Source organism: Canis aureus, chromosome 33 (assembly GCF_053574225.1).
Source record: "Canis aureus isolate CA01 chromosome 33, VMU_Caureus_v.1.0, whole genome shotgun sequence".
NCBI lineage: Eukaryota > Metazoa > Chordata > Mammalia > Carnivora > Canidae > Canis > Canis aureus.
Window position 1 is genome coordinate 29199618 of NC_135643.1, and position 27549 is coordinate 29227166.

The 27549-nt window shown below is 39.7% G+C and overlaps 1 long non-coding RNA gene across 1 annotated transcript in view; it reads right to left on the reverse strand.

Moving 5' to 3' along the window:
• LOC144303849 (uncharacterized) overlaps window positions 1–27549 on the reverse strand; it is a 54901-nt gene that overhangs the window by 12726 nt on the left and 14626 nt on the right. The window contains exon 2 of the long non-coding RNA XR_013370851.1: window positions 23092–23402. This is a non-coding gene — a long non-coding RNA (uncharacterized LOC144303849). The remainder of the gene's footprint in view (window positions 1–23091; window positions 23403–27549) is intronic.

Consider the following 27549-nt stretch of genomic DNA (forward strand, 5'->3'; position numbering starts at 1 on the left):
CACACTTGTCTCTGTCTTTTACTCCCAGGGCCATCTCGTGTGTGGGTTATCCTTCCTCCACTATGGACACCTTGATAGCAGACTGTATTTAATCTAGAACTGAAACAGTTAATTGGCCCCAATGCCCGTCACCCAGATAGTGCCCAACAAAATGTTTGTTGGAAAGGAGAAATTAATGAACTGCTCCAGAGTTAGTATTATGGAAAATGTGTTTGTTTTTGGTCGTTTGAATACAAAGTGCAATGATTTTGTTTTCTTTTGCTGTGAACCTCCCATCCAAAGCTTTAAGACTTTTGGAACATTTCTTGGATTTTTCGGAAACAATTTTCCCTAAACTTAGTGACTATGTGAATCTTAAATTTAAATCTACTTAAATTTCAAGTACATGCATTTATTTTTAAGCCACTTTAATCATCTGTGCTTCTAGAAGAGGTAATTTGTATCTATCTCTTCTGACTCCAGACTTGGGCCTTTTGGTCTGGTGTTTCTCTAACAGCCTTCCTCAACCAGTTTGGAGGTGGAACTGAACCCTAATTGCTATACAGTATCCATTGTATAAATTGAATTAACTTCTATGCATCATTCAGAATGTCACTAACTCTCTGCCATCCTCAGGAGGATTGAGAAAATAGTCACTCAAATAATTTTCTGTTTTGTGGATCACAAGAAGAAGGGAAGAAAAGCTTTAGTGTCTCAAAAAAGGCCTGGGGAAAAATTTCTCATAGATGGAGAGTCTCTAAGTAATAGGTCAGTCTCACCTTTCCCTTGTCAGCTCATTCATTCACTGCTTCCTGCCACTAAAAGCCAGAAAACCCCACTAGCACTGGATACGATGCCAAAAAAATACTCTTGCACTTTATTTTCTAAGTCCTTTGTAAACATTCTACCAATTTTCAGCCTGAAAGCTGGAAATTTAGGGGAAAAAAATGCAACCAGTGCTTCATTTTGAAATTCTCTTTGCTAGGAACTAGGCTGGCATGAAAGGAATGGGCATCAGGGAAAACTGTGTTTTCTTTTGCTTCTCTTTGGGGAGGAATGATTAGGAGCTGTGATGGCAGACATGAAAGTAAGCCCAGGCCTTTACAACAGGCCTCCTTTGAAAGGCCTTCCCTTGACCTCTGTTCCCTAGGAAGGGAAGGTTGCTAACAGGAATATCACAGGATTCCATTGATGAAATGTCTCTCCAACCAAATCATGTATGATGACAACTAGTGGGTGGAAAAATTTCCCCCAAATCAGGATTGGCTATCCGCCCTCCAAATCACTTCACTGCATGCCAAAAGGTTATCTGTGAGGAACTCAGAAAGGAAGTGTATTTGAAAACATCACTGGGACTTGTATACAACATCTTAAGGTGTTTGATCCTTTTATGAACTGTTGACAGCTTTTTTGCCATTGAAGTCTATGTGAGAGTTGCCAGCCAAGCAAAAGGAGGAAGCAGGGCCAGAGTGCTTGACCAAAGAACCCCCAAGAACTGGTTAAATCACAAGATGTGAGACAACCAGAAAAGAGAGAATAACCCAGAATTCCAAGAAAAGCTTAGGCATCTGTATTAGCGGTTTCAACAAGACCTATTCTGGCCATCCAAATATATTCCTTTTTCTTCTAGAATCATATGCACTCATTCAAGGATCCAAGCAAATGGTAATTTCCAGAGCACCCAGAGAAGTATGTAGTGGCTGAAGATTATTAATAATCACTATAGTACACAAAACCAGTAAATAAATCAGTCCATCACGAAGCAAACTCATTTAAATTTCTTTATGCCATGACAATTGCTTAATTGGGATATATTTACCACTGCTTTGGCTAGGGTGTCTTCCCCCAACTCCTGGTGAGTCTTTCTGTCTGTACTTCATAAAGTTCTCCTACTCCTTCCCATGTGGGGAAGTATTCTGGGTTGCGGCTCCTGCCTGAGACTCCATCACTGTTATTATTTTAATAAGCCACGAGTTGGAGGCCCTTAGCATAAAAATACACGTGTCATATTCCTGCTCAATACTGACTCTAGTATATAATAGGAACTTATAAGTCAGTAATAATACAGTTACCCTCATGAGTATGGACAAAAGACTCTTTACCTAAACCTTCTTATCCATCACTCCTACTCTTAATCTTGATTTCTATCTCCTCCTCACCCCACCCCTTTCATATATAATTGTTTCAACACAGAGAAATCTCCTGCAGATCAGCTCACTTCTTAGATGCTATAGAACACACTGCTCTTCCCTATACCTCTTTTCTTAGCTCTTTCCAGAAACTGAGCTTGTGCCATCATGTTTATCTGGGTTGTTTTCTATTAGTGATCCATTTTATGTGAGCACTGATAGACACTGATGTAAATATGTACCTCCTTTTCACTGGTGGCTCCTGACCACTATCTCCATCACCCAGTGCCCCTCTACCAGCCAGGCCATATCATGGCAAGATGATTCCATTTATACTGTAAATTCCTACAGTCTTAGGAAGATCAATAGTTTTAAAATCATATTGCTATAGGCATACTGATATTATAGACAGCCAGCCAACTGCACAGAGAAAACAAGCGACTTTTCTGGAGGCTCTAGCCCATCAGACATTCACAATTGGGGGAAGGGGACCATGAGTCTTACATTTCCAAGTCTGTGTTGCAACCACCTGACCACACTCAACAACCATAGGGTTTCTTTCTTTCTTTTTTTTTTTTTTTTAACCATAGGGTTTGTTAGAACAGCCCGATTTCCTTCCAAAACAGTCTGCTGTAAAAAACAAAAAAAACAAAAAACAAAAAAAACCAAAAAACAACTTAATTATTTCTTTTGCTTCATTCAATAGGCCTCAAATTATGTTTGTTTTTTTTAATAAGTTTGACTCATTTTCATATTAAATTGCTTGATCATTTCTTTTAAGTTGGTAAGGAGTTTCTGTGCTTTGAAGTACAGTTTTTGGTTTTTTGTTCCCCTTCAGGGTATGACAAACTATTACATTGTCTTGAGAATTGAGGATAAACTGGATCAGAGAGGAAGGACAAGTGGAGCTCAGAAACACGATTTCTAAATAACAATTCCCATGTGAATGTTCCTACAGCATTTCCCTTTTACTCATGTTTTTGTTGTGGTCTAGACTGGGACAAAAAATGAAATAGTAGATCCAGATGTGAAACATATCTTTTGAAACTGATGTAGACACACGCACACACACACACACACACACATATAATCAAAGGTCAATAGATCCTAAATGTTTCTGTAGTCAAAGATGCCCAGATAAGACAAGGAGTAGTGAAGGGACTTCATCTTAATGGATCTCACAAGCAGCTTTTTTAAAAAAGTACATCTCTATTATACAAATGACAACATTGGCAGATTTTTAGTTTTAAGTTATTTCACTGTAGATCTTAATTTCTATGGTTTGAGAAAGAGTGTGTCATGGAGAGAGAAACAACAACTTTAGGGTCAACGGATCTGAGCTCAGGCCTGACATCAAGCTGTTGACCTTCAACAAATAAGTTTTCTTCCCTGAGTTTCAATTTCTCCCTACAGCAGAACCAACAAGACCTACTTGATAGGGTAACCAAATATTAAATGAGATTATGTACACATAGCACAGAGTGCTGGACCCACCTGGGTCCAGAGCTCTTAAGCAAATGAGCCTCTCTAGCCCACCCCATTCCTAGAGAGCACTCACATACAGGGTTGTGGCTACTGTCTCTGGTCAAGTGCACAATGGTGCCCCCTGCTGCCAAGGCAGCTGACCCAAAGGCAAGAATTTTGCAGCTTTCAGGTTTAGCAGGTCTTATTACTAAATGTCTCAATAATACAGTCTATATCATTATATAATACTCTGTGTTCCAGGGATATTTAATTTACAAAAGTATCAACTGGAAAACTAGATCTAGTTGGCCGAGGTGGAGTACCAATGCATAGTCTCCTACTAGGCTGTAAACCCCATGGGGCAGGCACCATATGTGTTCTCAACTACTCTATCTCCAGAACTTAGCACAGTTCCCCAGCCACGGTAGATACTCAGTAAATATTTTGTTGAATGATTGCATTGACGAGTCCAGCCATAGCCTAAGAAGATGTCATGACTTGATCTTTTAAAGGCCTTCCCTATGAAAAAAATGACAAATTATCTGGAAAATTCATTCCCCTATATTTTAGTAGGATTAGAAAAAGAGACTGTTAGTGATTTTGCTCCTCTGAATATACCTGTTGCTTTTTTTTCCACCCAGTGTCACTGAGTAGATCAGGGTTTCTAACTTCACAAGATATGAATTACAAGTTCTTTGGTCTTGACCTTCTTTACAACACAGTCAATACTACCTTACTTTTTGACCCTTGTTCACTAGAGACAAGAATATTAGAAGTAGATTTCAGATGAAACAATTTCTATAACGGTCACCATCAGAGGACATTTATTGAAATACTCGGCATGAAGGGATCAGTGCTGAGGAATACTAGTGGTTCCTGGGCTTCTGAGTGGCTGGAGTATTTTCAAACCCGAACAAGGGAACCATGTCAGAGGGCATTGGCAAGAACTGATATTTTTAAAACATTCCCTACTGTACCATCAGCCAGGATGGGTGTAACTGAGTCAGAGGCCAGAAGAGCCAGAGGAAAAGGAAGGAAACAGGGTGTGTTAGCCACATGACTAAAGTGATAGGGCATATGTTCTTAAGCAGGAAAAGACGTGTAGGCTGGACAAAAATGTAAACACTGGTGGCGTTTGGAGTATTCAGGAGGGCTGGGAATAAAAAGCTCTGTGAGTCTGGTGAAAAGAAAGGGTGGCTTTGATGTGGAACAGATTTTCAACTGTAACAGAGTTGCCATCTCTTGTGGTTGCCAGAGAATATTTAAAGGCAAACTAAGAGGGTGTTCTTTGCTTAGGGGTGGCTTGTAAGGGGAAGAATCCTAAGTGTTTTCAGGTTGAAGGAAAAGACACCATCTAGAATCTAATGGAGACAATACATCTGATCAGTAGCCACGAAATGCCACCAGGCTGTTTTGGCAACTACTGGACCTCGAGTTTGATGACTGGCAACCTCTGTGGTAGTGGATACAACTGAGGAGTCTGGAAGATCTTCTTTACCAGCTGAAACCAGGTTGATGTGTGGGCTTCCTTAACCAGTAGGTTATTCTCTGGGTCTCATAGTAGGTCTTCACAGCCCCAAGGGATGGACAGGTAGTATCCCAGAGCAGATCATCCCGTGGAGAGTGAGGAAAGAGGTGGGGCCTTGTGTCTAGAAAGCTAGAAACTTCAGTAGGAAGTTCCTGCTGGGGCTCCCTCACAAGTGCCTGAGCAGCACTGTATTCAGGCTGTGTGAATGTGGGAAAAGAGCTCCACACTAGGATTGAGGGGACATAGACTTTTTTGTAGCTCCCTGACTGTGTAACCTGAGGCAGATCATTAGATCTTTCTGTACCTCAATTTCCACATAGAGGATAGAACTAGATAATTACTATGGACCCTTAGGTTTCAAACCTGCGTGATTCCACGGTTCACAGCAAGGTCATAGGCTAAATTCTGCTCTTGCTTCCTTGTGGAATTTCAGGAAAGTTTTTATCCTCCCCCGCCCCCCGAGTCTCAGTTTCCCCATCTGTAAAACCGAGTTAATCATGAGTTTTACAGTATTTTGAAAACTTACAGATGAAGGGTGTTATGGAAATGTTGAGTACCATCAAAGCCTTAAAGGCAATTACAGTTATTCAACTTTCTAACATCTTGTTTGAGATTTGACCATGAGTCCCTGGTCATTTTCACTTGAGTAAACATTATTTGTTTTTAACTTGCCACAATTTTGACCTGCTCACTTAAATCCATTCTGGTCAGTTTAAGTTGGTTTGCTTGTCCCCTTTATTTCCTGTTATAAACTCTTCTGATGTCCATCTTCTGTAGAGGGCCTTATGGGACCATGGTTTGAGCCAGGACCTGGTATTCCAGACACCTGGTTTCTAGATCTGGCTCTGCCATAACAAACTGTGTGTCTCCGAGCAAGTCATGGCATCGATTTGAGCCCAATGTTCTGGTCTCCAAAAGACAAGGAGTCTAGGCCAGATCATTTCAATGGTACCTCCCAGCACAGTGGATAACTTTAGAAAATGTTGAAGGCAAGGAGAAAAGGACGAGGCACAAATCATATTTACAGAGTACTCGATCCTATAAACCCATCAGAATTGAATTTCTACAACAACCAGAATCATGGTGCTTAGAGTGGCTTACTACACAATCCTTTGTGGTAGTGTTAACGCTTTAATTCCTGAAATATTATTAGTATACTGCAGCGATAATTATATTTGTGTGATTTGAATCCCAACTATGAGACTACACACTGCTCTTACTGTGCAAATGCCACGAGAAGGAAAAAGACAGATAGAAGTCTTGGGATTTATACATGTCATCTTGAAGTTTTGATTCAGGCTTACTTGTATTTAAAGCAAATAAGTTGTACTTAAAATGGAAAACAACCTTGTTTATCTTTGAATGTCTGTGGTGGAGAGTAGCTTCAGTTGGTTTTCACTTTCAGGAGCCATCTCCCCCCATCTGTAGGGTTGGTTTGTGCTCTTACCCACTCATTGGCTTTTGTGTCTTTCACAAGTTCTGCCATGTACCAAACACTGGCTTGGAGGTTTCCTTTGGGTTTTCTAGGGTTGTTCTTACTAGTGAGGCAGAAAGACCTCTCTTCCCAGTTTACATTTTTAGCCATTGATTAGAGTTCTTGTATGTGGTTTTTTCCCCTTAGGCGAAATGACCCTATATAATCTCCGTATTTGCTGGAAGTGTTGAACTTCTGCCCCAAAACATGCATCCCCATTTGCCCTGCAACAGGCAGCCAAGGCTGCTCTGGGCCTTTTCTGGGCCTTCACATAGAATATGCTACTCAGTGATCTCTCCAGGGTTGGTCATAAAATCTCCATGATGCCCAATCAGAGATTTCAGAGGTGTCTCCTGGTCTTCCCCCCTCCTCTTTTTTCTTCCTACTCCCCTGCTTATACTGCCAGGAAAGGTCCTCTCAATCTACCTCTCAATCTACTGTCAGATCCTACATGACAAAGGACATCCCCCATCCCTGAATTTCATTCTGGAGATTCTATCCTGTGACTCAGTAATTTGTTTGATGTTTTCTTTTTATTTGATTTTCTCTTGGAAAATCAGGACGCTGAAGAAGGTCTCAGATGTTCTTGTGAAAGAAGAGATTTCTTTGGCTCATGATTAAAAATTTACCCATCACCTAAAATTCAGTGTTCAAAGTTGAAATCGAAGTGTTTTACAGCATCGATGTGAGTTTGTCATTTGGTTGCGCCACCTTAAGGGTAAAAGGTCTGAGGACATGGTGAATTGTTAAATTGTTGGTATCATAAAAATTATTTGCACCAAATTTAATGGAATTAGAATACAGAACATTGTTAGTTGAAGGAGAGTGGACAATTGTACTGCTTAGGATTTTTTGGGTTGTAAGTGACAGAGACTCCACACTTAGAGAATGTAAGCAAAGACGTGATCACTATAACTCCCAGAACCAAATCACGGGAAGGTAACCATGGAGTTTCTCTCAGTGTCAATCAGACCCAGGGACCTGAATACCACAGGAATCTGTCTTCTCGGGATCCCTGGGTGGCGCAGCGGTTTAGCGCCTGCCTTTGGCCCAGGGCGCGATTCTGGAGACCCAGGATCGAATCCCACGTCAGGCTCCCGGTGCATGGAGCCTGCTTCTCCCTCTGCCTATGTCTCTGCCTCTCTCTCTCTCTCACTGTGTGCCTATCATAAAAATAAATAAAAAATTAAAAAAAAAAAAAGGAATCTGTCTTCTCTTCTCCCTTCTCTCATCTTGGCTTCTGCCTCAGGCTGGCTCCTGCTCACCAACTCTTTCACATGTTAGGAGATAGAAGGACAGGCAGCTCTGGAGCTACATCTTTATAGCTAGAGTTCCAAAGGGAAAGATAAATTTCCCTGCCAGCTGCTGAATGGAAAATCTCAGTGAAAGGCTTGGGTTGGCCAGACTTAGTTCCTATGCTCATCACTAGCTCATCCCTGTGGCCAGGTGGGTGGAGTGCTCTGAGTGTCTGCCACACCAGAATTATAAGACAAGTGGTTGTTGGGGTGTTGGAGAGAGTGGAGCAGTTCACCAAGGCAGGAATATGGCAGGTGGTGTTACTGAACGGAGGAGGAAAGCGTTCTGGGAAGCCCCAAACAACAGTTACACAGGGAAGCAAGAGTGGAACTTGCTGTGAACCATAGAATCATGGAAGGTTTAAAATGGAAGAGTCCACAGTGATTATCTGGTTCCATCCTCCAAGCATGAAAACCAAGGTGCAGAAAGGTCTAAGGCAGAAGAACACAAACAACAGGTACCATTATGTAGGATCAAAGACTATCTGCAGTGTTCCTCCACAGCTTGGGCTTAATTTCCAGCTAAAGTTTTCATCTGAAATGCATACCTGGTAGACTTGAGCTCTGCTAATTTTCAGTGTGGCAGAAGACTAAAGTAGACAATATGGTAGTTGGCATTTACTGGACATCTGTCTACAGTTATCTCACCTGTAGGGAGATGGCTATTATCTAGAAGCAGGATTGATTTAACTAATAAGATATCAGAATCTTGAATTAAAAAACAGAATAGAAATATAGGTAACACATTTAGAAAATGTAAGCTGAAGAATTTAAATTATGTAGTAGTAAAAACCCCTTTATCAACACCAATATTACTTCAGTAATTTAGATTTATTTCTTAGTTACCCTTTATGAAGTAATTGGAGGGGTGCCTGGGTTGTTTAGTCAGTTAAGCATCTGCCTTTGGCTCAGGTCGTGATCCTGGGGTACTGGAAATGAGCCCCACATCAGGCACCCTCTGCCGTCTACCCTGCTCATGCTTTCCCTCTTGCTCTCTCTCTCTCAAATAAAGAAATAAAATCTTAAAAAATAATGAAAGAAAATCAAGTGTCCCTAGTAAATAATTAAGCTTAAAAGTTGTATATTCTGTGTTTTTGTGTGTGTGTTTTTGTTTGTTTGTTTACAAGATTATTTCTAATCTTCATGACTGGGTTTCATATGACTTCTTTGGTTTTATCAAATACGTTAAAATTCTTTATAGCTTCTAAGAGTCTTACATTTAAATATTAGACATTCAGTCTCATTATTTGAATATTTTGAGCCAGACAGAACTTTACATTCTAGTTTAACTTCTGGATCTCTCACTTAATAGCTCTATAACCTTGGCCAATATTACCAAGTTCTTGTCTATAATATCAACATAATAAGAGCTATTGTTTAGCATCAATGGGAAACTCAATGAGATCGGCTGTGAAAAGGTACCTTCTATGTATTAGGCCTCAATAAATATTACTTTCTTCTTCCTTTTTCCTTTAATTAAGCAAAGGGTTAAATTTGAGAAAAGCTAGTCTCTTTCACCAGACACTAGCCAAAGTTTGAGCTAATGTATGAAGACACTGTCTGTCTATAAAGTTATCACAAAATAGTTAATAAGAATGAGATAATATGCAACATCTCAACACTGAAAAAGTAATAAGTATGGGCAAACATAGGTACTGATATTAGTGTTATTATTGATGACCTTTCACGGCCACAAAACAAGTCTCAATAAATTCCAGAAAATTTAAATCATATCAAGCATTTTTGTGACCACAATGATATGAAATTAAAAATTAATTACATAAGAATACAGGAAAAGCCACAAAAACATGAAAATGAAAAAATATGCTACTGAGCACAAATGGATCATTGAATAAATCAAAGGAGAAACTAAAAAATAAATAAATAAAACAACCTAGAGACAAAGGAAAACAATAATAAACATACCAAAATTAATGGGGCTCGGCAAAAGCAACACTAAGAGGGAAGTTCATAGCAATATAGGCCTACCTAAAGAAGCAAGAATAATTTCAAACAATCTAACATCACACCTAATGGAACTAGAAAAAGAAGACTAAATAAAGCTCAAAATTGGTTGAAAGAAGGAAGTAATAAAGATCAGAGCAGAAATACATGAGGTAGAGACTAAAAAGACAATAAAAAAAACCAATGAAATAAATTAACAGCTGGTTCTTTAAAAAAAAATAAACAAAATCAACAAACCCGTAGCTAGACTAACCAAGAAAGAAAGAGAAATTAGAATAAAATTAGAAAGGAAAGAGAAGTTACAACTGTTACAACTGCTGAAATGCAAAGAATCATAAGAGACTACTATCAACAATTAAACACACACACACACACACAAACCCAAATACCAACAAATTGGACAACCTAGAAGAAATGAATAAATTTCTAGAAACAAGAATCTTCCAAAACTAAATCATAAAGAAATAGAAAATGTGAATAGGCCAATGTCTAGTAAGGAGATTAAAATAATAATAAAAAACCTCCCAACAAACAAAAGTCCAGAATTAGATAGCTTCACTGGTGAATTCCACCAAACATTCAAATATTTAATACCTATCCTTCTCAAATGCTCCCAAAAAACTGAAGAGGAGGAAAGGATTTCAAGCACATTTTATGAAGCCAGCATTATCCTGATACCGAAACTAGATAAGGATATCACAAAAAAGAAAATTACAGGCCAATATCCCTGATGAACGTAGATGCAAAATTCCTCAACAAAATTTTAGCAAACAAATCCAATACATGAAAAGGATCATATATCACGATCAGGTGGGATTTATTCCAGAGTTGCAAGGATGATTCAACATCCACAAATTAATCAACATGATACATCACATTAACAAAATGAAATATAAAATTATATGATCATCTCAATAGATGCAGAAACAGCATTTGACAAAACCCAATATCCATTTATGATAAAAACTCTCAACAAATTAAGTATAGAGGGAATGTTTCAACATAATAAAGACCATTATTACAATCCTACAGCAAACATACTCAATGGTGAGAAGCTGAAAGCTCTTCCTCTAAGAACAGGAACAAGGTAAGGATGCATTCTTACCACTTTTATTCAACATAGTATTGGAAATCGCAGCCAGAGCAACCAAGCAAGAGAAAGAAATAAAAGACATTCAAAATAGAAAAGGAGTAAAACTGACATTATTTTCAGATTACATGATACTATAAAAAAAGATTGTAACAATTAATAAATGGATTTAGTGACATTGCCAGATACAATATCCCTACACAGAAATTGGTGGCATTTCTATACACAAATAACAGAACATCAGAAAGAAAAATGAAGAAAACAACCCCTTTATAATTGTATCAAAAAGAATAAAATACCTAGGAACAAATTTAGCCCAGCAGGTGAAAGATGTGTTCATTGAAAACTGTAAGACATCAACGAAAGAAATTGCAGAAGATACAAACAAATAAAAAGATATTTCATTCTCAGAGATTGGAAGAATTAATATTGTTAAAATGTCCACATTATAAAAAGCAATCTACAAATTCAACACAATACCTATTAAAATTCCGATGGCACACATCGCAGAACTAGAGCAAGTAATTTAAAAATTTGTATGGAACCACAGAAGATAGGCAAAGTAACCTTGAGACAGAAGTAGGGATGGTGGAAGGGGAGGAGGGCAGGGGGTGGGGGTGAATGGGTGACGGGCACTGAGGGGGGCACTTGATGGGATGAGCACTGGGTGTTATTCTGTAAGTTGGCAAACTGAACACCAATAAAAAATAAATTTATTATATAAAAAAAAAAGAACAAAGCTGGAGGTACCATGCTCCTGATTTGAAACTATACTATCAAGCTATAATAATCAAAACAGGGCAGCCCCAGTGGCTCAGCGGTTTAGTGCTGCCTTCAGCCCAGGGTGTGATTCTGGAGATTGGAGATCGAGTCCCGTGTCGGCCTCCCTGCATGGAGCCTGCTTCTCTCTCTGCCTGTGTCTCTGTCTCTGTCTCTCTCTCTGTGTCTTTCTCATAAATAAATAAATAAATAAATAAATAAATAAATAAATAAATATCTTTAAACAATAATCAAAACATTGTAGTATTGGTACAAAAACAGACTCACAGATCAATGAGAAAGAATTGAGAGTCCAAAAATAAACCCACACATATATATGAACAATTAATCTATGACAAAAGAGCTGAGAACATACAATAGTTTTGGGAAAAGTGGACAGCCATGTGCAAAGGAATAAAACTAGACCACTATTTTATACCATATACAAAAACTAACTCAAAATGAATTAAGGAATCAAATGTAAAACCTGAAAACATAAAATTCCTAGTAGAAAATATAGATGGTAAAGTCCTTGATATTGGTCTTAGTGATGTCTTTATGCCTCTGACTCCAAAACTAGGGGAAACAAAAATTAAAAATAAGCAAATGGGACTGCATCAAACAAAAAAGCTTCTTCACAAAAAGGAAACCACCATCAAAATGGAAAGACAATCTACTGAATGGGAAAAGATATTTGTCAACCATATACCTGATTAGGGGTTAATATCCAAAATATATAAGAAATTCACACAATTCAATAATAGGACAAATAACCCAATTAAAAAAATGGTAAGAGAATCTGAACAGACATTTCTTCAAAGAAGACATACAGATGGCCAACAGGCACATGAAAAGATGCTCAATATCATTAATTATTAGAGAAATGCAAATCAAAACCACAACGAGATATCATTAACACCAGTTAGAATGGCTACTATCAAAAAGACAAGAAATAACAAGTGTTGGAAAGGATGTAGAGAAAAAGTACACTATCAGTGGAATGTAAATTGGTAACACCACTATGGAAAATAGTATGGAGATTCTTTTAAAAATTAAGATTAGAACTACCAGGGGCACCTGGGTGGCTCAGTGGTTGAGAGTCTGCTGTTGGCTCAGATCATGATCCCAGGGTCTTGGGATCAAGTCCTGCATGAGACTCCCCATAGGAGCTTCTCCCTCTATGTCTCTGCCTCTCTCTGTGTCTCTTATGAATAAATGAATAAAATATATTAAAAACTTTAGAATAGAACTACCATGACTCAGCCATTCCACTTCTGGGTATTTATTCAGAGTATGTAAACACTAATTTGAAAAGGTATATGCACCCTTATGTTCCTTCCAGCATTATTTATGAGAGCAAGGTTATGGAAATAGCCTAAGTAGGGACGCCTGAGTGGCTCAGTGGTTGAGTGTCTGCCTTCTGCCCAGGGCGTGATTCCAGAGTTCCAGGATCGAGTCTCACATCAGGCTTTCTGCGAGAAGTCTGCTTCTCCCTCTGCCTGTGTCTCTGCCTTCTCTCTGTCTCTCACGAATAAATAGATAAATAAATAAAATATTTTTTTAAAAAAAGGAAATAGTGTAAGTATATATCAATAGATGAATGGATAAAGAAGATGTGGTGTATATGTATACAATGGAATATTACTCAACCATAAAAAAGAATGAAATCTTGCCACTTGTGACAACATGAATGGGTACTATGTTAAGTGAAATAAGATTGGATGCAGAAAGTCGAATACTGTATGACTGCACTCATACGTGGAATCTAAAAGAAAACTCAAAACAAATAAATAATACAAAAACAAACTCATAGATAAAGAGACAGACTAGTGGTGACCATAGGGAAAGGGGGTTGGGAGGTGAGTAAAGGGGAGAATGGGTCAACTGTACAGCAAAGCATGGTAACTACACTTGTGGGGGTGATCACTTTGTAGTGTATACAGATGTTGAATTATAAGGCTGCATTCCTGAAATTTATAAAGTTAAAAAAATACTGTTAAAAGGAGAGAGTCAAGTAGAAACAAAGTGTAGCAGGTTTCAAGTTGTAAACCACCCTAATTCTACATGCAGAGAAACAGAAGGTGGAAACACACAGGATGTGAAAAATTGGAACAGGCAACCGTCCCATTTATAGGTCAGGTTGGTCAGGGCAACTTCCTGAGCCTTTCTTTGCTGAGGTGGTTTTGGTGATGGTAAAACTTTCCCTGGGGTGCTGAGGGGCACTCGGGTGAGGTTCTGGGTTGCAGATGGAAACAGGCTTGTAGAGTTCAGAAGAGTCTGGTCTAGGGCATCACCAGCTACAGTTGCCAGTGGCAGCCGGCCTTGAGGGCAGTCACCGCACGTCTCACGGGATGATCGTCACAGTCGTCACACTAGAAATGACTACTGCTGCTTACTGCCCGGGGCCCCCGGCTGGGGAAGGTCTCTGCACCTGCAAAGCGGATTGTTAACACATCCTTCAGGATCCCGAAAGACAGGAACGAATACAGAACAGTGACCGGCCCCTTGGCCTCTGGTGCGAAGTCAAATAACACATCAAGGGGAAGGGAAGGCTTTGCATTCTAGGTCAGGATGGCAAGAAAGGGGGAGATTTTCTTAACTAACAAGATCTCAGATACGGAAAGGCTGTTTAGAACAGCCATGGGAATTCCGTTGGAGAAATGGGGTTGGGGAGAAAGTATAGAGGGTAAGGAACGTGTGGCTTCCTCCAGAAAGAAGCGGTGGCCCTACCCCTTTGACTTATTTATTCCGCTCACGCATCACTTATGTTTTCTCATTCGTGGCCAGAGAGCAGAGATTTCCTAAGAATGGGGTTGCCCTCACTTTTTAGTGCCATGTTACTTGAAGCAGTTAATATGTTTATGGATAATGTCTCATTACTGCCTTTTAAGTCGCATTCCTGACCCCCTACCTCACTTCGATAATAACACACCTGCCGGCGTGACTCAGAGCGCCCGCACCCTCTTGGTCCATCACAGGCCGCTCTTCAAACAACCTGCGGGCCGGCCGCTGCCTCTGTGCTGATAATGTTGTGCCATAAAGCGCGCTGGTGTCTCGAGCTCTGCTCCCCTCCCCGTGTCCCACTGGCCCCCCTTTCTTTTGGCCCCGTGCCCGGCCAAGCCTCATGAGGCCACTGCAGCTCCCGGGCCTGTCTGGTGGGTGTTCCGCCTTGGAGGTGCGGGCCCAAGCTGTGGCTGAGGAGCCGGGGACGGGGCGGGCTCTGCTTGAGTCCATGCCACCCCCTTGGCTTCAGGACCTGGTTCCAAAGTTTTATGACATGGGAATGGTGTGGCTCAGGGGTTTGAGAAAGGGGTGGTAAAGGGTGCCTCAGGGTTTTGGTGCTGGGAGTCTCTCCAGTTTGGCAGGAATCCAGTCCTGCAGGGTAATGGCCAGGCATTATTAGGCTGTGTGAAGGGGGTGTAAAATGGAACTCGAGGCTCCATCCTGGTGAACAACTGTGGTCCCACACCCAACGCTCTCACACATGTGAAGCACAGCAGAGAAGCCAGAGATAAAATTGCTTTGGAAACCATAAATCTTTTTCCCCAGAGTAGAGGCCATACTAAGGGAAGCAGATGTTAGGGGAAAGAAAGAAACCAATTTAATGCAAATTAAGTTTGTTTTGTTAATATTTTAAAGATTTTATTTCTTTATTCAGGAGAGACAGAGAGAGAGGCAGAGACATAGGCAGAGGGAGAAGCAGGCTCCCTGCCAGGAGCCTGATGCGGAACTCGATCCCAGGACCCTGGGATCACCACATGAGATAGTATAGGCTCTATTACCCTTGTTAGGACTTTAAGCTCCTTGAGGCAGAACCTGGTCTGGCACATCCTACTGCACATCACATAGTGCTGTGCACATCGGATGGGCCAATGTGTCTTGTGTAAAGGCTGTTTTTATTGTTTGCTTATCTTTTCACTTTTATCATGGAAACTTTAAACACAGGCCAAAGAAGAGTGAAGAGTAAACTAAAGCCTCCTCTCCCTCACTGTTTAGCTTCACCTATTAGGAACCTGTGGCCAATCATTTTTGTTTTTTAAGATTATTTATTTATTCATAAGAGACACAGAGAGGCAGAGACATAGGCAGAAGGAGAGGCAGCTCCTCATGAGAAGCCCGATGTGGGTGGGACTCAATCCTAGGACCCCAGGATCACGCTCTGAGCCAAAGGCAGACGCTCAATCACTGAGCCACCCAGATGCCCCTAAATGCAAGTTTAAATCTATTTATCAATAAGATGAATCCTCTAAGTAAATCTGGTAGGCAAATGTGAATCAACTGTTGTTGGAATTTAAATCTCCTGGTGATATTACTGGTTTCAAAATACTATTTTTGCATTATCATCAAAACTGGGTGAATCTCTAATTTGGTTATGTAAAATCACAGAAGATTCTGAGAACCACAGTTCACCTGATGCTCTCAGGTCTTGAATATACATATACCTGGCCAGAACAAAGGTGTTTGTTGTGTGTATGTTCTTTATAGGCTTTTCTTAACCACACCTGTTGCATCAATAGTGTCCACTTCTGATTTATTTTTATAAAAGACAGAATATCTGATCTATGATGTATTATTTTTAGACAACGTCTAATAAAAATGACCCAACATCTGTATATATGTATTTCTTATGGTTCTAAGCTAGGTTTATCATAATATTATATTATTATGGTTTTAGTGCTTATCATGGTACATTAGAAATGTCACTGCTAGTTTACACAAACTTGTTTGTTTTACAAGAGTTCCTTTTCACTTGGGAGTAGCTAAAGTATAAAAAAAATGTTGAAGAACATATTCTTGGTATCAATAGTAGTTATTTCTGGAACAAGCTGGGGATAGCAGGTGACTTTTATTTTCTTCTGTCCTTCTTTCTGTATGTTCCAAATATTTTCACAATAAAGACAACTCATATCTAAGGAGTGTTTTCTCTATGTCACATTCTGTGTTAAGTCTTTTATATTCACTTAGGACACAATGTCTTCACAATAACCCTATAAGAAAGGTCCTATTATTATCCTCACTTTACACATGAAGAAATTAAATTTTAAAGAGTTCAAATAAATTTGCCCAAGGACTCATATGTGGTAGGGCCAGATTTCAAATGCATGTATATCTGATTCCAGAACTTGGGTTATTAGCCACTATGCTAAACTTTATTTCTTTTGTACTAGAAACACACACACACACACACACACACACTATACATTTTTATTCTAAAAATAAACCATATACCCCAATGTTGCATTTAGCATATAACTTGCATGACAAATATCCAAAGTACACCCAAATTTCCAGGCATAGCTACTAAGATTAGAGTCCAACAGCTACTTAAGAAAAAACTTAGGGTTTACTTAAATTGAGACTCACCATTTTAAATCAGCTTCAAAGTGTTATCTGGTCATGATGTCCACTTTTACAGAATTTAGAAATACATTAGAAAAAAAGGGGACTCTGGAAAACTGTGTGGAGGTTCCCCAAAGAGCTAAAAATACAACTACCCTATGACCCAGCAATTGCACTACTGGAGATTTACCCCAAAGATACAGATGCACTGAAACAGCAGGACACCTGCACCCCGATGTTTATAGCAGCAGCAATGTTCACAATAGCCAAACTGTAGAAGGAGCCTCGGTGTCCATCGAAAGATGAATGGATAAAGAAGATGTGGTCTATGTGTACAATGGAATATTAGTCATTAGAAACTATGAATACCCACCATTTGCTTTGACGTGGATGGAACTGGAGGGTATTATGCTGAGTGAAGTAAGTCAATTGGAGAAGCACAAACATTATATGGTCTCATTTATTTGGGGAATATAAAAAATAGTGAAAGGGAATAAAGGGGAAAGGAGAGAAAATGAGTGGGAAATATCAGAGAGGGTGAGAGAACATGAGAGACTCCTAACTCTGGGAAATGAACAGGGGTAGTGGAAGGGAAGGTGGGGGGGTTTGGGGTGATTGGGTGATGGGCACTGAGGGGGGCACTTGATGGGATGAGCACTGGGTGTTATGCTATATGTTGGCAAATTGAACTCCAATAAAAAATAATTAATTAAAAAAACAAAAATAAAAAAAGGGGAAATAGGCATAGAAATTATTCAAATAATGAAAAATGAATACTTAAGAAATAACAATGTAAATTGGGATGTTTTTGCTTTGTTTTGTTTTGGGCTTTTTGCCCGAAGAAGAAAAGGCTGCAGGAAGATTAAACCACCGTTTTGAAATAGAGTCAGAACTCTGGTGTGGTTAGTGGGAGCAGCTGTTCTCCGATCTCAAACCACATCTGGAATATTACATTTAGTTCGGGGTACTACATTTTAAGGAAGACCTTGATCAACTGGAGTGTGTCAGAGAGGGGTGAACAGGATGGGATGTACCTAGAAACAATAACATATGAGTTGCAGTCGCTGAAACTCTGTTTGTTCCAGGGAAAAGGCTTGAGGGAAACAAAATATCTGGATCGAAAGCTATGAAGGTCTGTCCTGCAGACCTTCAGGGTCCTGAAGGGGGTTTGGCTTGTTCTATACCACGCCAGAGGGCAGGAATAAGACCAGTGAGGTCAAGTGTCCATTTAATATAAAAAGAAATTCAGGGCTGTAAGTGAATTAATAAGGGTCCTGGGGTCTCATCAAGCAAAAAGAAGTCTGAATCTTCTTCTTACAGTCAAGATGGTAGAATTTTCTTAGTTGTAAAGAAATGAGAGGCAACTTCTTTTTAGGGGGTGATCTGATGGTTCTTCTATCAGAGATCAGTAATGTATCTTATATAACCTTTCTGTTCCCTTCTGCTACACACTTGTCTTCTTTTGTTCAATGGACATGTCTCCAAAATTATATGTCATGGTGCTGCCTCCTGGAAATTCGCTTTTAAGCACTGAAAAAGATCCCTTTTCATAATTGTTTATTTAACACAACTCACTAGGAGAAAAAGGAAGGGGGGGGGGAGCGGAGAAAAGACCAAAACCTTTGAAAAAAAGTAGATAACTTTTTAGACAAATATGAATAGACAGCATGCGATCTAGACCTAGTCTCAGCTAAAAATTTAACGTCCCATGCAGCCTTGAGTAAGTGAAGTCACTTAAATTCTCTGTGCCTCAGTTCCTTCATCAGTAAAATGGATATAATAACTCTTGCCTCATGGCTCTTATGGGAATTAGTGAGTTAATGTGTGCCCAGTTCTTTGAGGTGTTGGGATGAAAGGTGTTATGTAAATACTAGGTATCATTATTAACACTTAATGACCATATCTATTCTTAGGATACCAAGTATCGTAAGAAACAAAAGCTGTTACAGGCCACAGACAAACTTTCAAAGACAGCTTCATAGGTGTCTATGAATATAAGCTAGAATTATCCAAAGAGCTTTGTGCCTTACTGTCTGCTTAAAAATTGCAGTCCCATGGATTCAACCCAATTATTTAGCTGTAGATCCAAGGGGTGCTTTTGAAAGCACTTTTGCTGTCTTCAAACTCATTTTCATTACTACTTTTAAACTAGTAGTAATTTTGGAATCTTCAGATTATTTCATTTTTCTTATCTAATTATCATTAAAGTCAGTGGAACCCTTTCAATAACGTATGCTAAACGTGACCATTTTTAGCTTTTTCTTTTTCTCTTGAAACAGTAGCTTTTGTCCTTGACATGGGGAGAACACATAAAAATGTCTGTTGCTCAGGGTGAAAAAAATGGAGCCTGCCTTGCTTTGTCCTTTTTCCTGGTGCTCGTGGCTCCTTGCCGTAAAATCCTGCTCGAGTCCACTCCTTATAGTTTTCAGAAACAGCACAAGTTGGTGGGGAGTAGGAAAGGGGAGGTCTTTCTTTGGTCTCAGATGACAAGCTTAAAAGATAAACATTTAAAGAGAAGGAAAAATAAATACAGAAAAAGAGGCAACACTCAGATACTGAATGGCTCAGTTGTCAGCTATGTATCAGCTTCAAGGTGACTGGTGGAAGAGTCCTTCACATGAAAAAGCAAATTACCCAATAGAAAAATGGGCAACAGTAATGAACAAACATGTCAGGAAGACAACACACTAATTAGTAAATATGAGAAATTTCTCAGAAAAATGCAAAAACAGAGACAGTTTCACGCTTTAGGTTGTAAAACATTCTTACTTAAAGAATACCAAAAGTGAAGATGAGAGTGACATAATACTAATGTTGGGAGTATTAATTGATATAATCCTTGGAGAACAATTTAACACTAGTAAAGTTAAGGATGGGCATACACTAAGGTTCAACATTTCACTTCCAGACTTAAATTCCAGAGAAACTCTTGCACATGCATACAAGGAAATATGAATAAGAATGTTTCATAGCACCATTGGTCAGTAATGGTGAGAAACAACCTAAATGGACTGAACAATCTAAATGTTCAGTGAAAGGAGGCTAGTAAATAAACTGGTATATTCATACAGTGGAGTACTATGCATTATACAGCAGTGAAATTGAATTAACTAGAGCTACGAGTATCACTCTGTATCACTATAGAGAGCTCTCAAAAACCATAATTTTTCAGGACAAAAAAGGAAGCTGTGGAAATATATAGGAAAAATATCATTTACATAAAGTTTTAAAATATTCAAAGGAAGGTGACTGGTGGTGGAGAAATCCAAAGTCTTAATGTGTGTATAGAGTATGAATTCCCATCTTGGCAGTTTCTTTCGAAGTAGTATTTCAGCACTTTCTTGAAATTTTCACCCTCCTAGTGCCAAGTAATTGTGACAATGAGATTTCTGTAGAATTCAGTAGGAATGAGCTCCAAGGGTCCCCATACCTCTCCAAGGTACATTTGTTCTAACCCAGAGCTTTCCAATAGAAAAACAATATGAGCCATACATGTCACTAAAAATTTTCTAGTAGCTGCATTTAAAAAAATGAAAATGAACATTTGAAATTAATTGCGATAACCGATTTATTGAACTTACTCAAAATAGATACAATCAATAAAAATTTTTAATAAGATATTTTAAATATTTCTTATACTATGTCTTTAAAATTTGGTGTGCATTTTACAGTTAGAGTGTATCTCTATTTGGGTGCTAAATTTTCATTAGAAATACTTGCTCTGTATTTAGATTCGTAAAATTTAGAATTGCAAAGATAGATTCAATTCACATATCTAACTTATTCAAATATACATAAAATTTTTCTAATAGGTGAATCGAGTATTGGTTTTTTAAATTTAAATCTAATTAATTGGAATTAAATAACATGACAAATTCAGTTCTTTAGTTTCACTTGCCACAGTTCAAAGCTCGCTAGCCGTATGTGGCCCTTGGCTACCATATTGGACAGAGCAGGTCTAACATGTATCAAGAAGCTGTCTATATCCACTTATCTTTCCTCTCTGGAATTCTTCTTTTCGTATGATTAAAATCAAACTGAAAAAGCATATAATGGCTTTTCTGGACAAAGATAGCCACACAGAACCACCCGCAGTGGAAGGGTCAAGGCCACTTAATGACAGGAGTCTATCTGATTTATATGCTTAGGTACCTACTTCCTAAGTTCTCAACTGCCTGCTGTAGCTATAGTCCCCCACTACACAAAACTACGGTGAATCTCCCCATGTTCCATGCTCTTGATCGACTCTGCCTGGAGTGCCTGTTTTAAATTGTTAAGCTCCCCAAACGTGAGCCATTGGGTTTTACTAAAACACCAGCCTCTTTCCAAGTTTGGTGTTTGGGTGTCCTCTGGGACTCCTTGGTAATTTCTAGATTGAAAAATTTAACAGAAAAATCTAAAGGAACTCATCTGAGAAGAAAGATGTGGAGGCTTGCAAAGGAGAGATGATAGAGCCCTCAGAAGCTCTGATGATAAAGCTACGCTGCAAGGAGGCAGAGGAGAAAGGTTATTGGAGTATTCAAATGAGAAGGAAACTTGTGAAATTTAGGCAGATGCCAGCAGGCATGATTTGCCAGAAAAGGGTGGGAATCACTGGGATAGAGCCTTGGACTAGAAGTCAAACTGACCAGAACCTGAAATGAAATAGATCTATCCTGTCCTTCGGACTGCCACTTGGGAGTCCGAAGCAGTAGGCAACATGCCTTGTTGGGGAACAGCAACCAGAGTATCAGTGGTTGAAATGGAGGGCTCTTTCATTTTTCTTTTTTTTTTAGATTTTATTTATTTATTCATGAGAGACGCACAGAGAGAAGCAGAGACATAGGCAGAGGGAGAAGCAGGCTCCCTGCGAGGAGCCTGATGTGGGACTTGATCCCAGGACCCTGGGATCACGACCTGAGCCAAAGTCAGACGGTCAACCATTGAGCTACTCAGGCGCCCCAGGGCTCTCTGATTTTTAAATTGAAAGTCTATCAGACTCTACAGTATTCTAAAGTATCCTCACACTTTTGTTGAGTTTAATGCCGGCTTATGCACACAACACATTCACTCACACACACACATTAAACAGAACCATAGAATGGTTCCTTAAGAAAACAACAGCAACAAAGCCTTTGAAACTATTGATAATTAATAAGCCAGGCTGTAGCAATTAATATGTGCAGAGATGGGGCGCCTACTGTTCTCTGAGCCATAGCTCATTTAAAATACTCACCCTGTAATTTATGAGTGATATTTAATACCTCAGTGACCATAAACCTCAATGTTTTATTACCACTGCTTAGCATACCTTTGATGTGTTGCCCAGCACTACACAATCCAAAACAAATTACTTTCAGGAAGCTGGATATTATATAAATGCAGGAAAGTCATAAATAATGCACAGGAGGAACATTTTCTGTGGGTCTGACATGCCACAATGGGTCTCTGTGAGTCTGACTTCTCAAGCATCTCACTGGCCCTAAGTGAAGGGCAAGAGGGCTGTCCGTCTGAGGAGTATTTGTCAGGCATGGTGGGAATGCTGACTTCCAGGCACCACTGACATCATTTTTTAAACTTATAGCAGAAGCTTATGTAAATCAAATGAGGGCCTTTCAGGAAGCAGACATTCTCATACATTGTTATCATGAGTGTAAACTGGTATAGTCCCAATTTGCAAGGCAATTTGGCAACATCTCAATGAGTACACCCTTAGATCCAGGCAATGTCACTTCAGACAATTTGTCCATAGATATACTTGCGCATATGCAAAATGAGGTATACTGTCTGTAATGTTGCCGTGTCATTCACTGAAGCCGTGTTTGAATTGGCAAAATATTGAAATGAGCCAAAAGTCCACCAATAAGAGACTGATTAAATAAATAATGATACATCAGTCCAAAGGAATACTATCCAGCTAATATAAAGAACTGGGAAGATCTCTACATATAAATATGTACAAGATATATTGTGGGAGTGAGAAAAACAAGGTGCAGCCTGGTGTGTACTTTTAAGTGTTCACAAATTTTAAAAGTCAGAAAGGATGCACCAAGACAATGCAGCAATATTAAATGTAAAAACGTGCTCACCATTCCCAAGCTTAGGAAGACCCAAGGAGGACGGTATAATTATCAGAACCGAGAAACGTGAGACATTCCACAGAGCTAGGACTCAGACATCTGAGAAGGGGCATCATCTGGCTGATGCTACAGTCGGAAGGAGGGCACAGACACCAGGACAGGTCCTGGGGGTGCAGGCACAAGTTGAGGTTGGGAACCACCTGTGTTACCATTCTCCCATCTTCCTGCCTTCCAGTCCTTCCAGTCTTCCTCTAGAATATTCTTTTGGCTGCTTCTCACAGAGAACCAGCTGACAAAGGGAAAATGTAGTTTCCAGAGTCCTAGAGGGGAGCAAAGAAGGATGAATGTAAAGTTGGCAGGGAGTGGATCAGTAGCTAGCACACTAGATTTTAATTAAAATGGCCTAGTTGGACACCGGCTCATACATGTGGCTGTGAGACTTGGTACATGATGGCTTCCCATCATGCTCTCGAGCTGCCCTTTCCCACCAAAGTCTGGGATTAGCATTGGCACTTAGAATGAGGTTTAGAGTCACACCAGCAGAGCCTTGGTGGGGTTTTTTGTAAGCATGATTTTTATTTACCCCTCTGATATCACTTATCATGTAGAATATTGTTGTCACTTTACCGATGAGAAAGTTGATTGAGAAAAAGAAGCACTTCTAAGTAGAGGATCTCTCCTCATCTGCATTTCTCCCACCTACTCACTCTGTCGGCTAATGGAGGGTTGGTTGTACTAAACAAATAAATGGTTTCCGCCACTCACCTGAAAGCACCCCTTGGGTGTTACTTGGGATGGATGAGGCGGCGGCCACGCTGTGACTGAGCTATTGCACAGTTGTTGGGGAAACAAGTTGGGGCCTGTTCCTTAATCCTAAAGCATCTGGCCCTGGGGAAGCTGACTTATCAAATGCTTGACTGCCTGCACTCTCCAGCTTCCTCTTTTCTACATCCATCTTTAGGTGCCCAGTCCTGAAAGATGGCTCAGCCGCGAAATGAGTTTTGCAACAGGAAAGACAACAGTTGACACCATCTCCTTGAGTCAACAGCTGTGGCCGAAAGCAAATAAAAAGATAGCTCTATGGTGTGATTCCAAAGGAAATGCTTGGAGGAGTGGGTTTTACATGTCTTCCCCAAAAGGCAGGATTTGTCTATCACACCAAGCTCTTAAAGCATGTTTGTGAGTCGTGTCAATGCCTTGCCGGCTCCTCCCGGGCCTCTAGCGTTTTCTATTCAGGTCAGAGAACACCCCCACACATATTTCTCCCATGATGGTGACTGGAGGGAGGGCTAATTTAAGTGTTTGTCCTCTTATCTGGAGGCCATACTCCACAAAGGAAATTCTTAAAAATCAAAAATAAACTTATTTACCAATAGCTATGATGCCAAGTGAATACCAAGCAGCTCTTAACCAGGTTTCATAAATAGAGTAGAAGAATATTTTCACAAAGGAGATAAACAATAATAAATTAACCAAGACATAAACCTTGCCCTTCAAGTGGCTCACTTGGATAGACAACCCCTGTGCCCTCTTCAAGAAATCCCATCATAAGAAAATTTGAACTTACAAAGTACCAAAATGACAAATGATTATTTGCTTTACAAAGGAATCTCTGAAAAATAACCATAAAGCATTCTTTCAGTTGTTCCCCCAGTAGAGGTCTCTTTCCCTGTGGAACCCTAAATCAGTGGTCCAGTGATTTGGGGGTAAATTCCCCATGCTTCTCTTCCATGATCCTCTGTCTGCTAATGTTCTCCCAAATCTTGCCACTCTTGAGACTTCTCTGGGTGACCACAATCAGAGTGGACATAAATATCTATTCCTTGGGTACACAGATTGAACTTGAGTAACCACTTACCACCTAACTTGTTGAAGGTAAACTGAATTGTTTCACTTTCAGTCGCAATGTTACTTTGGACAAGGACCAAACAAAAAAACATTTGAACATATAAAAGATTGGAATCACCTTTTTTCTCCCTCTAAAATATTTGTGTCCCCCATTCTTTCTTTTTCTCATAACATTTTTATATGAAAATGTATGTACTGAGATGTTACCACAGACTTCTCAGACTTTTATCCAAACCCACAGGCCTCAATACGAGGCAAAAAAAAAAAAAAAAAAAAAAAATCTAGCAAAATTAGATACTCTTGGTAGATTCCTAAAGCTTCTGGTTTCCAACTAGGCTAGAAATAGCATTGGGCAAAATTGGGAAAAATCCTTCTGTGTGATGTGATGGTTTTGTTGCCAATCCTAAGTCACCTTCCAATAGGGTTAAGGTTTGAAAAGCCACAGTTAAAAATGTTAGCTAAATAGATTAGACTTTCATAAATTGGAGTAGAGTTTGAATTGTGTTAAGGTTTTTTGTTGTCCTTTATTTTACTTGAAATGATTCCCCTTTCCCCAACTAATAATAGATTTGCCTAGAAATGTAGGTGCCTAATGCCATTGTCTGTTGATATGAAATAGCTGGGGGGCCAGAAAGGCCCAGTGGGAAAGACCACCTTCTTTTACTTCATGGAAATGCTCACTAAGATGGTCAAGTGTATATTCACTACTGTCTAGTTGTGACAAGTAATGCCCATTTCAAATGGTTTTCAAGCAACTTTTACAATTTCTCCAACTGTTTCCTTCTCTCCCTCTTCATCTCCTTTCCTCTCTATCTCTCTAAATATATATATTTAGTAAAATGCAAATTTCCTGAGAAGTACTGTTGAAGAGAGTCCTATTATTAATCTGTGAATGGAAATCTGATCATTTGGAAGTAAGGTAATCTCTCTCCTAATAGCTGGGTGGGCCATATCCAAGTTTGAGGAGGCCTTTAGACCACCCAAAAGCAACCATAATGCCAATATATTTTGAATATAAATGCAGAGTAAATGTTAGCTTTCCCATGATTTGTGCTAAGCACAATAAACATCAAGTGAGTCCAGAAAAATCATAGGAGCTTTAAGAAATGTGCTTTGATGATATTAACAATCAGACAAAGATATGAGGCTCTGTTCCCTTATGAACAATTACATATTCTGCTTCTCTCAAGTCAGGTCAACACCAAATGTTAGAAAGGCTCTCAGTTGTTTCGCCACATAGGCAGAACCGGGTGGCCAGTGGCAAATAAGATGAATCTCTCTTCAAGTGAGCGGGGTTCCACAGCTGGGAGACAGTGTTCATCCTTCTCTATTTATTACCTCATGTACAAAAACTGCTTTTCCACTTTGTCTAAATGAGCTATTAACTCCTGCATAGGGGCCATCTCCTTCCCTTGTTCTTACCCCAACTATATAGAATCTATTTAGAAATATAGAATGTGAGAGCCTAAACAACATTTGACTCAAATGAACTAGAGCATTGGCAGATTGTGGAGACATGAATTAGAAGAGGGAAGAAGACACGAACCACAGCAGGAAGACTGTAGCTAAAAGAGTGAAGATGAGCTCTGCTTTTTGAAAGGGAATAGAAGGGAAGGGAGAAGAAATGGGTTGGAAATATCAGAAAGGGAGACAGAACATGAAGACTCCTAACTCTGGGAAACGAACTAGGGGTGGTGGAAGGGGAGGAGGGTGAGGGGTGGGGGTGAATGGGTGACGGGCACTGAGGTGGGCACTTGACGGGATGGGTGTTATTCTGTATGTTGGCAAATTGAACACCAATAGAAAATAAATTTATTATTAAAAAAATGAGCTCTGCTTTTTTAAAAACCAGGGACGTTCATATTGATTAGAGTTGGTTTCTCAGGGTGTCAAGCCAGTGAATAAGGGCTCTGAGACAGACGTCAGAGACTCCCATGGCATGCAGAGGCAGCACGATGAGTGAAAAACAGTCTGGATGATGGGGTGAGGTAAAAGCACACTCTGTGCAAATGGGGGTGGGGCTGGAGGCAGCTGTTACACTCCAGGCTATTGATGCCCAAAGGGATACAGCACCAATGTGGTTAACTGATTTTTCAGGAGAAGCTAGAGTTCCAAGAATCTATGAGAACTCTCTCTATTTTTAAATGTTACAAGCTAAATTCTAAAAACATCTAAATACCAGGCAAGCCAAACAAAACACTTCTGTGGGCTGCTAGCTTGCAAATTCTGTTCTATGGGATGGACATCTTGGGTGAAGCAAGCAGAGACAGGCAACATGTCATCATGGGGACGCAAGCACAGAATGAGTGGTTAGATTCTAAGACTGTTAAGGTCTTTCCCAACCCTGAGACTCACCCAGCACTGATAAACTCAGACCTGCAGTCAAATTTGCTGATGACCACTGACTCTGGTCCTTATGCTGGCAAAGCATGAACCCTACTCCCACAGCACTGAGCACAAGTGCCCCAGTCTATACCTTGATTTTCAGGTCAAGCATTTCCTACTGGTCTCAAAGGAAGCCCATGAGAACAATGTTAAAAGTAAGCCAAATGCTTCAATATTTATCAAATACCAGAGATACTTTTCTCTTCCATAGAAGAAACTCAGAAAATTATTCTT